General features: G+C 38.2%; 1 protein-coding gene across 1 annotated transcript in view; it reads left to right on the forward strand.

Moving 5' to 3' along the window:
• LOC150089320 (sodium channel protein para-like) overlaps positions 1–19,015 on the forward strand; it is a 2,114,826-nt gene that overhangs the window by 219,076 nt on the left and 1,876,735 nt on the right. The window lies entirely within an intron of this gene.

The raw sequence follows: 19,015 nt of genomic DNA on the forward strand, positions 1-19,015 counted from the left end.
TACAAAACCTCTTCCGGTTTCTTGTACAACTTTCATGTGATCAAGTGTGAGCTATGCACATTATCAAGAGACCAGCAAGACTTTCTTAACACGATAGTTTTTTTTAGTAATGGCACTGAGTGCCGTAATTACCAGTTGACCGAAAATAACTGGACGTAATATTGTTTAATGGATGAAAAAACTGTTGTTTTCTTTTTTTTCCCCCATTCGAAACGGCGGAAATGCTTGCTTTCGAGAAGAAAGTGATAGACCCATGTCACATGGGTGGTTAATGTGTAATTCTGCAATGTCATTTCCTTCCCTCTGAAAACATTCATTCAGTACTGATTAATTATGAACATCATATTATTTTTTGTTGTTTTGGTGACAATTATTTGGGTACTAAACGTGTGCTAGGTTTACTGAATACCAGTTACAGATTTTGATATATCAACACTAATAACACTGTCAAGTTTGATTACTAATTCACTCACTGTTATTCTTCTGTTACGCCATATAAAGTTCATCAAACGTGTGATCGTACCCTCACAGCCACCATGAATTCATTCTTCTGATGTTGAATGCAACTGCCACTGCAGAAATCAGTATCTACACCTCGCTTTGATCATCCACGGGCATTTCGGTGGTCCAGTGTTGGCCCTGCGCTTAGCACGGGCACGTCAGGCGCAGTTTCTTATGTCTCGCAGTGAGCAGTCGTCGATTGCCATAGCCTATACGAGCTAATGTCTGATGCATAGTCCATGTGAATATTGGTCTTGCTATTCTTACGCTGTACACTGGGTGGTTAGACACATAACGCTCACCAGGGACTTTGACCACACGTCGGACCTTTGACTGGTTGTTCGATCGCTGTTGAGTCACTGGTGGCACCGCAGAGCGGGAGCACTTAACCTTTTGACTATTGTCGAGATGCTGGCACCTGCACGTCTTATTCCCACAATCATTCCACGTTCGAAGTCGGAACGATCAAGATCACCGACCCATTCTTCTCCGCACACACTTAAAAACTGATCGTGTGTGAACTACAATCTTATATCAGCCATTCTCGACTTTGTGCCTTCACCAGCGTTACAGACCGGTCCATTCATATACGAGGGGTGTTGTTGATGCAAAGCCAACTGAATGTATGTAACACATAAATGTTGCAGAAACAAAATCTTCATTCGCCAAAATATCGACACTGTGTGAAAAACAAAACCTATGACACCGCTGATGCGGAAGTCAGCGATGAAACAGTTTTGGTTTTTGCACACAAAACACATAAGAAACAGTTAAATATAAGCACACTTTTTTTCCGTTACATCATATCATAACCGTTTCTGAATATAAGTTTATGATACTGACGTCGAATTTTGCATCTACAAATATAAAACATATACAATTCGAAAAATAAAAATTGCCCTATTAATATTAATTATTTTCAATCATCACGTAATCTTACTTAAACTTTTACAAGTTGTAATAATTTTCACTACCAGTATCTTAACAGTTTCAAATATTTTAACGGTTATTATATGCTTTAAATTTATTATTCCTAATATTAACTTTTAGAAGGATCTAAAAGAAGCACCTCTGGAGAATTATGTCAAGCTGTATGAAAATTTCTATAATTATTGAATTTAATGAATTCATCTGTGATCATTTTCATCATTAGATGAATGGGTTTATTTTTATATATGGATGATAATGTTAAATTATTCTCCCTCTTTGATGTTGATACTGTGCTTATTTCACTGCAATAATTTGTATGCTGCATCTTGTTATAAAGCACACGCACAGGAAACATCTTAAAAGCTAAACAGGAGTAGGTATCCTTATCGATAAGTACTGCATTCCAGTTGTGGTGTGATTTTTTTTTTTTTTTTTTTCCTGGTACATTTCTGATCATTCCATCCTTTGAAATTCAGACATATCGAAGTGTTGCTGCAATCTTTTTCTTCCTACATCATTGATTATACCCACACGGCTATGGAATGTTACAGGATGAGATATGTTGCTGCGTACGGGACAAGGGTTGTTGTGCGAGAATGGTTTGAATCTATATCGTTGGGTCATTGGTATAGCCGTTTGAGCTGCATAGGCAGTTCAAAATATATGTATGTGTATTAGACATTCACAGGGTTTTAGAATCGGTTATTCATGTATAAATAACCAAGAAACGGGCCCAAATTAAAGAGCAGCTGTGTGTGTGTGGAGAGAGAGAGAGAGAGAGAGAGAGAGAGAGAGAGAGAGAGAGAGAGAAGAAATTGCAATTGTAAAACTGTGCAGCCAGTGCTTTCTTTCTGATTGTAGATGTTATTTTGGTAAATGATCTCTCTCAGAAATCTGCAATCTGCTTGATATCGGAAACCAAGCGATTGGCATTTAGTGGGCTCCATCAAACCTTTTAAGATAATACGTTGCAGCTGGTGTGCCCCCCCCCCCCCCCAAGAACGGAAGCGGGCAAGCTGCAGCCGCGCGCTTCATCGGGCTTCGAAATAAAATTAAACTAGTGAGTTTTATTTTAACGCTTATTATTTTATTATTATTTTTTTTAAATTTAGGCTTAGTTAATATATAGCCTCTCTAAGTTTTTAATAGAAGCATACAGAACTGTGTATTTATATTTGGTTGAAATCCAAAAAAAAAAAAAAGTGTTAAAAATGACAAAAAAGAAACACTTGTATGTGAAGAGAACTTGTATATGTATGCGATTACGAAATTAGGACTTTAATGTTAAGTAGGCACCGTTTCTGCAATATTGCTTTTCCCCACCAAATTTTCTTCTGAGAAAGACAAGAAATTTGTTTTATTTTTTTTCTCTTCTCTTCAAAAACGAGAATAATGATACATTAATGATTAATTTATTGGTTTGTCCTTTAGCTGGCGATGTTGAAGGTTCTAATAAGAAACTTCAGTTGGAAAAAACATCGGCTCAGTTGTGGGGTCCCCAAACATTTGTTAAATTATTATAATGTGGTTATAAGCAGAGTTAAAGGGGTTAAAAAACCTAGCATGCATCTCGGTGATGAGTTACGATTGTCCTTCGTGGACATTTACTTTTTTGTATATTAAATGATTCAAAATTTTGCAAGTTGGAAGAGTTTGTAGAACAATGCTTACTTGTATTCATACTTGGAAACAGATACCATTAACTGCATTTATGAACTGTAGAAATTTATCTACATTGTATACACTCATTTATAATTAATTTAATAAGTTTAACCTAAGGACTTGTCGCTGTGAAGGGCGACACTGTATATAAGGTGTTGATGCAATTAAAATGTTTGATTTTATACTATTCCATCTGCCTATTGGAGAAGTGTATTTTCCAGTTTATTCTATAAAGGGTTTTTTTTTTTTTGGGGGGGGGGCTGAGCTAACTCAGCTACCTTTGCAAGGTAGCTGAGTTAGTCGGTCTCAAGCGACAGTTTCATGGATTTTTCTCCCGGAACTTTTGGAAACCAGGAACGTGTGATGTCGAGAACTATGAACTCTGACTGCGATTTTACGAATTTCAAAACTCGTTTATTGAATTACTGTATGTTACTTATACAAGGTATTAAACATTATTAAGCTCGTGATCACTATAATTTAATGCAAAATGCCCTCCATTCATATTAATATTTCGCATATATGCAAATTATATGATATAATTTGGATATAATTCTACTTTTCAGTTTGTACAAGTTTAGTTGCTCAGGCAGTCGATTGGTCTTTCATATTTTCTTCACTTTGTCGCTTCAAGATCTTATATGTGAAAAGAACTGATTGCATTGAAAGTACTGATCTGTTGCCACCTTTGGTAAAAAGTGTTGATCGTGCTATTTTTATTTCATTTTTCTTATAAGCGCACACTACTGTACTATTACAAAAAAAATAATAATAAATAAATAAAATATTGCTTTAGAAGCTTTGCTTACAAGCAAACGCTCAGATTTGGGGACCAGGAATTATAGATTTGACTCCAAATTTATATCTTGGTCCCTAAATCTTTATCCATCTTAATAAAAGAATTAATATTAAAAAATAATTATAATAAACTTTTAATTATGGTTAATGGAAAATATATCCTTACCGTATTGAATATACTTAAACTCTTTTATTATTGACATTCAGGATGAATATTGACATTCAGGATGAATATATTCTCAAGCAAGTTTTTCTTCTTTATGTATTATAAACAGATGGTCTAAATTTGGATTTTAAAATCAGACCAAATTATTTTGGGTCACAGTTGAAATTATTATTCTTGATGATCTTTGATTTTTAATGAAGACAATTAAAATATTTGTTTATTACTTTAAATTAAAACCCTCTATAATATTACTGGTGTTTGTATTTCTTATCCCCTAGTTTTTTGTTATTCTTATTTCTTTCAGATGGGGGGTTTCCCACTTCGTGACGGGTATTGGTACACAGGGTGGTTGTGATGTTTAGTATTACTTTTGTTCGTGGAACACCGACTATCCTACAGGTTCAGGATTGCGACTTTCTGGAGTTCCCTGTAGGTGTTCTCTGGGAGACCTATAGACTCTTGTGTAGGGTCTTTGGCACCATACCGATGGTTCACACGATGATCGGGATGGTCGTTGCTTGTTGCATATTATTATTATTGCTCTTATTATTTCTCCTTGATTGGAGGGTTCCATACCGTGACAGGTAGTGCTACCAAGTACGGAGGGTGGTTATGTCCGGTATTAGTGTTGGTCGAGGAACTCTCTGTCTATTCTACAGGTGTTCAGGATTTCGACTTTCTGGTGTTCCTTGTAGATGTTCTCTGGGAGACATATTGTTGCTCAGCTGTTATGTAGAGTCTTTGGCACCATACCGGTATTTGACACGATGATCGGGATGGTCGTTACTTGTTGCATATGCCACATCTCTTTGACCTCCTGTCTTAGGTTCGTGTACTTCCTGATTTTTTTCCTATTGCATTTTCTAGAGGTTGCCAGTGTTTGGCACCGCTTTGTAAATCAGATAGGTAGCCTTTTCCTTCTTGTCGACAAGGGTTGTGTCCGGTCTGTTGTATGGGATTGTCTTGTCCGTTATTATGGTGCGGTCCCAGTACATCTTGTCGGTTGGGGTTTCCAGTACTGCCTGGAGTTCTTACTTGTAATACGATACACTTTCTTTGATCAAATGATATTTCCTTGCTAGTTTCTGTTGTATTATCCTGGCTACCTGGTCGTGCCTACGAGTGTATCTATCTGGGTGATCACCTTGCATCCCGCGATGATGATGTTGGATGGTTTCTGAGGCCAGGTGGCATCGTCGACATTTGTCATCTGACGTTCCGGGCTCCTTGACGATGTATTTTCTATAGTTTCTGGTGTTGATTACTTGGTCTTGGATGGCGAGCATGAATCCTTCAGTCTCGGGGAAGAGCGTCCCACTCGTGAGCCATTATTATTATGGAGGGTGTAAATTCCAAGATTAGAACCACATGTGATAATTTAACATAACTCATAAATAACAGCTTACATATTCATGATTCCATGCATAGATAAGTTAAAGGAATATTCAAATTGTAAGTCATTTAAAGATTATTCGAAATTTGCGCTCAGTGGCCGTAGAACTGAAGGTGGGGAAATGGAAAACGGCTGTGGTAATGTTTACGCTCTGTATGCTTTGCCATGGCACATTGCGCTCTGTGATTTGTTAACAGTGATAGTTAGCCGGCGTTTAGAAATTTCGGCTGACAGATCGAAAACCAAATAAGCAGGAAAATTTAATTCAGAATTAAAATAAATATTTTACGTTGATTGTGCTACTCATTTTCCGTGACATTTTCTAGCCAACTCATTCATTATGTAGTCAATATATTCCCCATTTAAGTGATAACCTCTAAATCAGTGGTTGGCAAAGTGCGTGATACTGCACCCTGGGGGTCGTAGATTTATCTAGGGGGCGCTAAGAGGAAAGGGGCTTTGGAGAAGGTGGGCCACTCCGAGTGCGTTTATCGCTTAATTACGTCTCTCCATAGGCTAGAGCCTATGGAGAGAAACACCTTCATCGTTTCGCATTTAAGGTTTTACGAAATGCAAGCTCCCTGATGGATTTCTTACATCATATTTGGTGGAACGTCGTTTTAATGTGGTCATCCAACTTCCCTTCAAGCAATGAAAAAAAAAAAAGCAAGAAAGACAAACTACTCCAGATTACTAACCTGGTGATTTAACACACGTGTTAAGTGACTTTAAACCAGACATTGAGAAACTGGTTTCAATTCATCAACCCCACACATCGCATTGAGAATTTATTGAACAGAGAAGTAGTTACTATATATGGTATGTACGATACTCTTGCTAAATGATTATCAGACTTTGGAAAGCTGGTATCACTGAACCAAGTTCATCAGTTTCGTGAAATTAATTAAACTAACAAGTTTTAACTGGGCTTTGAATAAATAAACAGTTAATGTTTTGAATTTTATTATGTTATTATCTTCCTTAGTGGGAAGCCCCTCGATGTGGGCACTGTACATGGTGAGGGGACCTCCCAGATGCTGCTATTCTTCCACATTAGTATCACTGGGATCCAACGTCCACAGACTTAGGTTCCAGGCTAACATCATAGGAATCTGGCGTGTTTGCCGTGCGCTGTGACCCGTAGAAATTCGGAAAGGGGGAACCTGGTGGTTGAGGGGCCCAGCTTCAACACATTTTGGTTCATGATTCGACAAGACGGGTGGTCCTGGAAGGCTCGGCCAGGATCAATCGGTTAGTGGGTTCTCCTGCAAAGGTCAACCGTGTCAATGCCACGCCCTAACCCTCATCATCCACGATTCAGGCCTTTTGGCGGTGCGGGTATAGCGTCTGGGGAGCCTGGTCCCTAAACAACAATAAAAACCTCATAAATCCTGATAAAATTATTTCTTCTGGGACCCCAACCCGTTCCCTATCAGAAAATTTGACCGTTTACCCAGAAAATGTCACTTCTGCTAAGAGACAGAAAACCGAGGTTATTATCAGGTCCAACACCTCGTTACCTGATAATTCACTCCACTAGCGAGAAGCGAGAATTCCAAAAGAGTTTGGAAGGATTGGCAGGTTCAACTAAATCTGTCAAACGGCTTCGTTCAGGCGACATACTTGTACAGACCAGAAGTGACAAACATTCAGAACAGCTCCCTTGAGATCTATGGAGGAATGCCTATTACAGTCCTCCACAAGACTCTGAACTCATCCCGTGGTGTCATCGCTAAATGGGAGCATTACACACATTTAATTCCTTAAACAAATGTTTAACGAATTAAATGTGTGTAATGCTCCGTTCTTTAACACTATAATTTATGCTTTTATGGCAAAAAAATCGGTATCCCAAATGGCACTCTACAAATGGGTTGCAAATCGCACCAGCGGGATTTTTGAAATGCTCATACCTTAAATAAAGACTTCCTTAATTTATGCTTCAGATTGCAAAATGGCTAGAAGAGAATATGGAAAAAGGTTCCTCCAGGGTGAATATACAAAAGAATTCAAGGTGGGAAAAAATACGTTTAATAAGTATTGTAAATATAATATTCCTAAGAGGATATTTAAGAGAATTTTAAGTGAAGCTTTCGGGTAGTTTAAATGCAGAAAAGCAAAATGGAATTGGGAGAGCAAGCAGAAATCTCAGAATCCACAGAGGAATAGTTTCGTTTTTGTGTGTAGATTTTAATGGAAGATACGGTCTTGTGTATACAGGCAACAAATGGGCACATGAGCAAATTTATGCTAGATTCAATGAAAAGGAAAGTGATAAAAACTTTTATCACTTTCCTTTTCTCTTCTGCCTGTGTTATCGATTTTTTTTGTGTTTTCTTTGATTCTATTTAATTTTAAAATGCATTAATTAAAGATGTGATGACTGAGGACTTCTCTGAATTCGGAAAATGGATATACGTGATTTATTTCAGATACTGAAATTTCGAAAGAAATTTATTTTTGTTATAAAATAAAGACAACATAACCATAATTAAGACTCTAAAATATATTAAATAAAAGCTTTGAAATATGCGTAATAAAATTTAAAAAACACAAACACATAGGGGCTTTTCGGTTGCTCTATTCGGGCTTTATCAACTAAGTTGAATATATCTGGCGGTGGATTGAATATACATCCTAATAATCAAATTCATCTGCCATGCTGTGTGTCTTATGTCTGTTAATGTCGTGTGTTCTCTGGTCGATTTGCATGTTTTGCTGGACGAAAAACCACTAGTGAGAAAACCTAGCTATTTACGCCTGAGACCGACTAACTCAGCCACGGAGTGAAAAAAAGCTCACTAAAGTTCCTCGCGTCATCGACGGGATTCGAACCCGGGCCTTTTCCACCAGGTGTGGGGAGGATGTTGACGATACCAGTGTACTATCCGCGCAGACCGAAATATCAATACTGTTCTCCGTTGCAAGATGCAAACCTAATTTCTGTAAAATGGAAGAATATTGTTGGAGTTTTCACGGATCACAAGAAAATAATACTCCAGTCAGTAAGCTTTGAAAAGCCGAATAATCCTCGCGATAACTTCCTTGATGGCCGAAAGAGAAACGATTTCAGTCACTTTCTATCATGAAGTACAGTATTTTATTTCTCAAATAAGTGTGGGCAAATAATTTCATCATTATTTGGATAGACCGTTGTCAACATTAGTGGCGACCCATCGACAGTGATTTGAGTTTGAGAGTGGTGTTATTATTGGAGTTTGTTATTGGTGTTTCCTTAAGAGAAACATCAAAAATGCTATTAGGTCGAAGAGTGTTTCCCTAGCAACTATATATACTTTGTTGCATTTTCTATATTATATTATCTCACACGTATGTGCTTAATTAAACCAGTTAAACTGGTTTAAATTAAACCAGTGTTTAATTTAAACTTACCATTAATTGCTAAACAACTCCAGATTACGAGTAAATAAAATAACGTATGTTAAAAATATTAATATATTTTATTTTTTTATGGTAATTGTTTCGTTTTGCAACTTAATAAATGCAGCTGATACGTCGTTAGTTCGTTTGCGACTTACAGCCATCTCAAAGAACTCTTCCACTAGAAAAAGATCTCACCTTTCTCTGTAGGGAAAGTGATAAATGATCTTCAGTTCCTTACTCTTCTAGTTCGGTTTCAAAAGCGAAGCTGCTAGTCAAGGTTATCACAATTAAATATTCATTTCTTGAGTATAAATATCCATCATCCGTACACTATTAGATGTTGCTAACAGCGCTCAACCACTTGGAGGTTAATTGGGTGCTTAGTTAAGGTTATCTCTAGCGGCTCTCTACAGCACGCGCACATGGATAAAGATTTACAGATTTCTACTTCACCTCACTTGCTTCCTAACTGAGACGTTCGGTAAAATAGCTGGGATTAAAACTTTGTATGCGTCGAAGGATATTAAAATTTCTTCTTCGAAATGGTTCTTATTTAGTTGCAAGTTTTTTTTTTTTTTTTTCTACAGTGCTGCCCGTGAGATAGTAATACCCGATGAAGCTGACGAATTACCTCAAGTTTCGATTTCTGTAAACAAGAAATTAAAAATAATCCTCTGGATATGCAAAGCAGTAGGCAAATATCTTCGTCAGAGAAGCTCGGTTTCTATTTGCTGGCTATCTATACTCACATTAATGATTCGTTGCTGATAGCTTTTTTTTTGTGGTTTGCCTAAATATTCAGGATTTATCATCTGTCTTACCGTTTAGTGCTTTCCTGAGCACAGTGATGGATTTGGATCATATTTGGCACATCAGTTCAAAGAATATTAACATTGACAGTTTTAGTCTAGACTGGTTTCTCCGTTAAGTGAAAAGGGAAATCTTTGGAAACTTTTCGTGTTTCCACTAATGAGTCAACTTTTCCATGAAGAATTTTAAAACTACCTTCGGGCTGTCAAATCAAGCTGGAATTTTATAAAATGAATGCTTAAAAGCTTCCAGTCGTTTGTTAAAATTCTCTCTACATAAAATACATACGTGTGTAGATACATCCAAATAATTAAACTTCTTAAGAAAGAATTCTAGATATGTTAGAAAGTTTCTTATCTTAAAAACTTAGTTCTCTACGAGAGCAAAGTCGAAATACAAAACAGACTTTATAGTCCTAAACAGAACAAAGAGAGAAATAGTTTACAAAATAGTTACAGCCAATTTTGAATTGGCGCAAAGTCATTGGGAATAATGGGACAGCTTACGATTAATTCATTAAAAAAGGTAGCATTACCAAAGTAATTATTATTATTTTTTTGATGAAAAAGAATGTCTTATAACGTCTTTATTGGCATACGATGTTTTTAACAGCTGATTTCAGGTGTCCCAGTCTTTTTGCTATCTAGCGAATGGACACGCCTGCTATGTGACAAACCACTATCACACCCTTTTTCTGGTGATCTACGCTACCTTTCATAAGCCATGGGACTCTTGTAGTTTTGAATAAAGCGTGTATTTATTCAGAGAAATTAATAGAATGCTGGCCGAAATTTTGCTGCAATGGCCGTTTTAGTGCCTTTTTGAAGTGGGCATTATGGAATTAGTGGAGGTTGAACTAATTTCTGTTAGAAATCTTGTGGCATTGTGCTTCACTTCTTTAAAGTGAGATCCCTTAATGAAGAGTACCATTTTCGTCTTGCTATAATTTTGCTTTCAAGTTCATCTCAAAGGCCGCTGCCATGCTATTCTCTTTAATCCATGGATTCATAATCCTTGCTTTGCAACATGAGTGTTGTAATATTGGAAGGTTTAAGGACCGCTTTCATGAATTTTCCAAATGTATCGCACATGGAATTGTCCATAACATTCATGTAGGGCTTAACGCTCACGGTTTTTATGCATTGCGACACAGTGGAACTATTCCATTCCATGAAAAACATCTCCAGACCATGACACTTCATCCACTTCTCAGCAGCCCACTTTAGACAACAAAAAATCAGATAGTATGCATTCTCCAGACATTCTCGTACCAGTCCATCAGACTGGAAGGGCATTTTGTGTGACTTGTTGTTCAGAAGAACTACTTTCCATTGACCTACAGTTCTGATTCAGTGTGCATTTTCTTTTATTATCAAAGGATTGTGGTCCGCAGCTTAACCTCGAAAATTCATTGCATGCAGTTTGTCTATGAGTAGTGAGAAATCCTACTAGTTTTTTTTAATGGCTACTCGAAACTTCAAACTAAGTTTCTCCAGTGCCCAATGAACAGTGAGTAAAACTAAATCGTATAAAGGAACACAAGTTCTTGCATCGTCAGCATTTTACGCCTATCTGGTTGATTCCTGTGCTCAGCATCACCTTTCTAGTTTCTTTTCTCCGCACGTTCTGATTGTTAAATAGGGAATGTTTAATTCTTGAGAACACACACGCATACGCAATTCTCACTTCCCTCTGAAACTTTCCTCTTTCCGTGTGCTTACCGTTTGGCGTACACATTTGAGCTGAATTAATTCCGTACTAACTGCACAACTTCTTGTAACCATGTCCCATGACTTTTTTGATAAGACAAGCCCTTTTCTCGTCCCAGTCTGTATCATATGAACTCGTACATCAACCATTCCTTCCCAGGGGATAGATGTCCTAATACATGTTGGATGATAGCGTGCATACTTTTATACACTATATTGCCAAAAGTAACCGGACAGTCTTGTGAATTGAGAAAAATGAACCAGAATAGGTATAAAAGCAAGTGCGTAAGCGGAGCAACGAGTACAATATATAGATGGGGACGTTGAGCTTAGTAACTTCCAACGGAGAGTCATCATACGATACCATATTAGTGATCAATCATTCAATCTGTTTGTGGCATTGCATTGACACTGCAGTACCCTAGATCAACTATGACCGACGTCATCAACAAATGGAAATGCCATGATTCTACTACAGCCGGGAAACGTTTGGTTACACCAAACGTTTCCCTGTTGTAAAAATAAATGAGATCTATGCACCATTCAAACGAGTGGTAAGTAGATCCTATCAGTCCTCGTCGAATACTGCCAATCATGCAGTTCAGGGCAGCTACAGGAACTGATATTAGTACAATGACGCATTGTATCAGAATTCACAGGACTGCAGCACTCAAACCAAGCATCCCAGCGTTAACTTTCTTGGTTGCATAACTCATTGTAGTTGGTTTCTGGAACGTTGGAAAGCTGATATTGGGTGAAGAATCATTGTATGCTGTTTTCTGTTGGCCATATTTGGGTTAGGAGGATTCTCGGAGAACTTTTTTGAAGTTTTTTGGATGTAGACAATGTGTATTTAAGGCCAAATATGGTGAGCCGATATGTTATTACATATTGTATCAGTAACAGGCTTTTTGAAGCATTTTTTTGCAAGTGTCCGGTTACTTTTGGCAGGTGTGTGTGTACATTTACAAAAGTTTTTCAAAATTATGTGCCAAAAATAAAAAATTCTGGGATGTCTCATCACCTTCAAAATAAGAAAATATAAAGTCAAATAAATATGTGTCCATTTCCTAACGTTTATTCAAAGAGCTGTGGCTGTTTTTAATATAAAAATGGCTAGATTGTTTTGAATGATAAAAATAAGAAATAAATAAGCCAGATGTATCTAGTAAAATGTCTATTCGGACTAGGTGCTTATTCTTATTTATTTCTATCAATAATTTTTTTCTTATTTTTGGAATACATCCTGGATTGTTTTTCATATACTTTTGAAACACCATGTTTACATTTTATTTAAAGCCATTGATATACCCATCAGTCACCGGTTATACTGCAAAGAAGAATCTAAAACACAAATGAATATGACGGTTCGAAGCGTCCGTATCCAGGCGGAGTGCCCAATGGAAGCAAATTTAATGGTGCCAGTGGGGTTCTTTTTGATGTTGTGTAGTGAGAAAATAAATATTGATAATAAATATTTGATTTTTTACGTATTGGAGAGGGGCAAAACAGTCTTTTTTGTACCTGTTTACTTAAAAGTTTTGGCCCGGCCCATAATCCATGCCCCGGAGGATTATGGTTATCATTAATCCTAAAGGCAGAGCTGTGTACTATTCGATATAGTGGATAAAGTGTTATTGTTATGCGGTTCTTGTGGTTTCCCACAAATCCGCTTTAAGTACTCTGTTAAACAACCCACAACAACCACATCACACAACCCACATTGCAAAGCCAGTAAATGTGGGTTGTGTGATGTTTGACTGGCCTCTTCGTTACTGGGAGACGCGATCACCAGGAAAGAGCCTCCCAGCATATGTCCACACTCTTGCAGGAGAAAGAGTGGGGAGGGGCCCCAAGGACAGGGCAGAGAAGAGACAGGAAACTGGAAGACAGTGGGAGATGGCATAGTGTAGGTATCTCCCAGGCGAAAATGAGCAGGAAGGGTGCTAGGTGCAGTTGGGGAAATCATGGAGAAGGACTGTGGGTAGGGAGAAGGAGAACAGGTAAAGTTCAAATTAAAGAGTGAGAGATTGTCAATGGCGAATCACGGAGCAGCGTCGGCAGGGCACCTAGTTGGGTGGCCCCTAAAGATCATTCCGCCCAGGGTTGAGTCCTGGACCCGCAGTAAGAGTGGGTTAGGAGCCCAATTTGTAGTTTCATGACTGGGAGTTTTCGGTGCTGGGTGTTAGTTGCTGTGTGGAGGAGGTTGTCCAGGAGTAGTGTTTGGAAGTTGCAGGTGATGCCAGCGACGACGAAAGGCCTCGTTGGCATAACTGGCCAGTGCACGGAAAGCATCGTTAGACTCCTATAACCTGGTTTCTGGCTGAAGAAACCAAGTTATAGGATATTCAGCATGTTAGAGAGGCAACAAGAGGGAATATCACTCTTGATGTGATTATCAGTAGTGATTATTCATGCATTAAGAATTTACAGATAAAGGAACCACTAGGTAGCAGTGATCACAGTGTACTGATGTGATCATCGTGTACTGATGTGGGATTTACTTAAAGATGTAACTACCATCAGGGGTAAAGGGAAGGATTTTGTTTTCGTAAAGGCGACTACAGTAGTCTCAGATTTTTTAGGTTCTATACAGTGGAATCAAATGATGATGTTACCAACAGCAATTTCTAAATGGATAGCATTCAAGGAAGTAATCTTGGAAGCTACTAGGCTTTTTGTTACAACTAAGAAATACTGCTCCTGTTCAGGCCCAAGTGTATGTCAGATGAACTAATGAGACTCGTGGCAGAGAAGAAAAATGCGTGGGATGCACATAAATTGTCAGGCGACACAGAAGCCTATGGTAGATACAAGCTAGTCTGTAAACAAGTCACAAAGGAGGTTAAGCAAGCGAAGGCACATTATGAAACATCTTTGGCAAAGGATGCAAAGAAAAACAGCAAAGGCTTCTTTACTTATATTAACTCTAAAAGGAAGGGGATGAATCAGATTGATCCACTTGATATCAGTGGGTTGACTATAGATGATCATTCTGAGATAGCTGCCGAACTAAATGAGTATTTTGCATCTATATTCACACATGAGGAGTTATTCAAGGAGGAGAGGGCCAGATGTCTATCAAACTCTAACAGGGAGCTAAATGATTTTATAATAACTGAGAGCAAAGTGGAGGAGAAATTGTTGAAATTAAACATAAGAAAGGCACCTGGGGTGGATCTAGTTACCCTTGGTCATTATTATGAGAACGTCCTTGGACTCGGGGGAAGTTCCCACGGAGATGTGCAAATGTATCTCCAATTCACAAAGGGGGATTAAAGGGTGACACAAGTAATTACAGACCTGCTAGTTTGACTTCTGTTCCCGGGAAAATAATGGAGTTACTGGTTAAAGAAGCATTGCAGGATCATTTAGACAAAATTGCAGCAATAATTCAAGCAAAGTATGGGTTTGTCAAGGGGGAAGTCTTGTCTGACCAATTTGATTGGATACTATTATGTGGTCACAAAGGAACTGGATGCAAAAAATGATTTTGATATCATAAACTTGGACTTCAGGAAAGCTTATGATACTGTTGCACATGGAAGACTACTGTACAAATTAGAGCAGTGTGGGTGACATTAAGGGCAGGTTGCTACAGTGGATAAAAGGATGGTTGAGTGGGAGAAGACAGAGTGTTGGTGGGCGCCTCCGTGGGCAGGAGCAGCAGTGCGTAGCACACGCTTCTTGATTAGACCGGGGTTCGAGCCCGTGACCACCAAATACGGAGGATGCGGAAAGGTCAGGGAATGACCACCGCATATCCCCTGAGCAATATGGCCTTAGTTGCTAATGCTCCTAAAAACCAAATAACAACAGAGTGGTGGTCAGTGGGCACTGCTCTGCGTGGACTAATGTTATTAGTGGTGTCCTTCAGGGTTCGGTGTTGGGCCCAATGTTGTTTTTTATATTTCTCAATGATATTGATGAAGATATATCAAGCTTAATGTCAAAGTTTTCGGATGATACAAAGGATGGCAGGGTTGTTAATAACAGTAATGACAGTATGCTGCTGCAACAGGATCTGGAAAAGTTGGATAGATGGTCTGAGAAGTGGCAACTGAAGTTTAACATTGACAAATGCAATGGTAGATATAAGCTAGTATGTAAACAAGTCACAAAGGAGGTTAAGCAAGCGGAGGCAGATTATGTTTGTTTGTTTGTTATTTGGTTTTTAGGAGCATTAGCAACTAAAGCCATATTGCTTCTGGGATATGCGGTGGTCATTCCCTGACCTTTCCACAACCTCCGTATTTGGTGGTCATGAGGCTCGAACTCCGGTCTAATCAAGAAGCGTGTGCTATGCACTGCTGCTCCTACCCACCTGGCTACGGAATCGCCTAAGGCAGATTATGAAACATCTTTGGCAAAGGATGCAAGTTACTGCATATGGGCAGCAGTAACTCCAGAGAAATGTGCCAACTATGTGGTGTTACACTCAGTGTAGTGGAGAATGAAAGAGACCTTGGGGTAATTGTGCAGTCAGATATGAAGTTTTCTGAGCACTGCAGACAGACTGCCAGAGTAGGTCATGGGGATCTTGTCAATGATATAAAGGAACTTTGCGAGCAGGCATAAGGAGGTGATTATCCCCTTGTATAAGGCAATGGTCAGACCACACATTGAGTAATGCATACATGTCTGGAAGCCTCATTTTAGGAAGGGATGTAGAGTTGCTAGAACGAGTGGCGCCTCCATAGCCGGATGGGCAGGAGCAGCAGTGCGTAGCTTCTTGATTAGACCGGGGTTCGAGCCCGTCACCAACAAATACGGAGGATGCGGAAAGGTCAGAAAATGACCACCGTGTATCCTCGGAGCAATATATATGGCCTTAGTTGCTAATGCTCCTAAAAACTAAATAACAAACAGCTAGTACGAGTACAGAGACGGGCAATAAGACTGGTGAAACGAACAAAGGGGTGCTCTTAAGAAGAAAGGCTTAAGTTCTGCAAATTGCAGCTTCTGGAGAATAGGTAGGCACCTGTGAGTCGATCTGATTGAGGTGTATAAGGCCTTGAATGGATTGAGTAGGCTTAATGCTGATGGGATTCTTCCTCTTTCTCAGATTACAAACTTGAGGGGTATAAATTCAAACTGAGAAAGGCAGTTGTAGAACAGATGTGCGGATGTTTGCCTTTACCAAGCCAGCGAGTAGTTGATTGCTGGAATAAACTTCCATCTGCTGTTGTGGAATTTGATAGCTTAAGTAAATTCAAGGCAGAAATAGACAAACATTTGGAATGAATGGATCAGTGAAATGAGAAGGTTTTTTTTTTTTTTTTTTTGCTGGTGGTGTATAAGCTTGCTTTCTTGCATCATGTGCCTCTACTAATACTAATGCCCTATTCGATATGTCCTCTAATATGATGTTAAGATATTGAATAGATGTTATGGTGGTTCAACTTATCCTGAAACATTGAGAAGCTCCAAAGTTATACGCAAGTAATGCTGTGAGCAACAACAAGAGGGAAAAAAATCAACATGCAATCATCTGAATTTATCTGCTTGCGAACAGCCAGCCTCAAGTCTTCTAGTGATTCTCCAGCTGGAATTCCTGTCAATAGTTCCTTGTGGACATTCTTTACAGTTTGGAAAACGTGACGTGATTGGTCGGTTCACTGAACGAGAAGAAAACTCGCATTCTTGCTCACTCCCTCATATAAAGTGCAGTTATAGGACGGGCTACGTCAACGACGACTGTTTCGACAACTAACCAAAAACAGTGACATGTTCTTTAATTTTTGGAAACCAGTGTACGTTCAGGTATTGAAAGAAAGGAGGCAATTAACTTTTAGAACAACCGTTTCCTTAATTGCGAATTCGCTTTTCCGGATTGCAGTTATTCCAGAAGTGCATATCTTTAAACTCAACTTCTTTATTTCTCAAAATTTAACTTTGTGAAATGAAATCGTATTCAATAAGCTTCGTTGGACACTCCACTTGTTGACAGAATGGTTAAGAAAACACTCGCATGCTTTACAGATTAATTACTAGTGGGAAGAAAACGAAATGGAAATTATCTTTTTTAATATCTATGTAATTTAATAATGTTCCAAAACGCTATCCGTTAGAATTTATTACGGCACTGGAAGTGTTTTGTGTTTCACACTGTTCTAATTCGTTTTGAATGGTAACAAAAAAAGGAAAGAAGAAAACAAAGAAAGCAAACGCACGTACGCACATCGTTGTGTAAAGTTAGACATTCTTAAAACATATGCATCACTTATGAAATTTTATGAAAATATAATGAACAACCACGGGATGCTATTACGGTTGCAAGAAGCTTTATCGAACCACTGAATTAGAGCGACTACTTCACCCTTGTAAGAAGAGTAATACTAATAAATTGAATTAAAAAGACCATGTAGAGGCCTGAGGTTAGAAGCAGTTCATGACATTGCTTTTGTACTTCGTCTTCCACTGGTAGCATCAAATATCTCCCTCATTTTGGTTTGTAAGAATGTTTCTAAAACGTTGTGGCGCCATCTGGTGTATAAAGCGTAGTTTTTCAGAATTTCAGTAATAATCATGTTTCGCCAAGAGGACATGATTAATTAAATTATCCAGACCCTTGGCAAAGTTCCATATATTTGGCATAAGAGTCCATTTTTGCTTCTAGCCATCATTAAAAAGTGACAGGTCCGCAGCGACTCCATGTTTACTTGAGTTTGTTTGTTCCATGTGAAATTGAGTCTGTTTCATATCCGTTGGATAATATTTTCTATAGTATGTCAAATTGCTAAGTTGAATCTATGAAAGCGGAGCTTGCGTAATGGAGCTGTTTAGTTTCATATACTGTAACTCATTTCATTAATTAAAAGGACTTTAGGTAAAAAATCATAATCATATTCGCTGACATTAAAAATTATTTCAAAAGAAATTAAGTGACAGCGGACTTCGAAAAAAATCAGATCCTAAATTAAATAACGGTCGCAATGTGAGGTTAAGAAGCGGACAAAAATTCTTTCATTTGGTTTTCTCAAAGTTTTAATGTATTGCCATTTGCATGCCAACGCAAATCAGCAAAGTGGCAACCATTTATTCACTATAACCCTTATTAATTACCGATACTTCTGTTTTCTGGCAGTTTTATATTTAGTTTAGCTTGTTCCATATTTGTATCTATATAAAGGTTATCCCGAAGTAATATATGTGTAATGTATATTGTTCCATCCTTTGAACGTATATAAAAGCTGTCTCGAAATAGTCAAGAGTGAAGAGTAAGTATATTAGTTCACTTCCCATTATCTTATAAATGGGACTATCACTTCTTTGTCCCTCTGACAAAATTTCTGTATATCATTGACAGGACACTATGAGCTGCCCTATAAGCCTGTCTACACTGCTCAGAAAAATTCCTGTCGCACTGTACAATTACTCCCAGGTCTCTTTCTTTCCTTCTAAAAACTACCTTGAGTGGGGTACCGCACTTGAGTCATATGCAGTATTCTTCTTGAGTCATATGCAGTACCTTGCATTTTTCAGTGTTAGACATCAGGTTCTTCTCATCCCATTTGGCTTGTTTTACTAGGACTTATTTCAGCATCATATCTTGATTTCTTTCATTAACTACTTTGGCCAATCTTCGTATCATCTGTAAACTTAGACAGTAATCTTGTTATTTCTTCAATAATATCGTTAATAAATACTGAAAACAACGAT

Source organism: Mastigoproctus giganteus, chromosome 2, assembly GCF_048544385.1.
Source record: "Mastigoproctus giganteus isolate SK-2022 chromosome 2, ASM4854438v1, whole genome shotgun sequence".
In the NCBI taxonomy this organism is placed as follows: Eukaryota; Metazoa; Arthropoda; class Arachnida; order Uropygi; family Thelyphonidae; genus Mastigoproctus; species Mastigoproctus giganteus.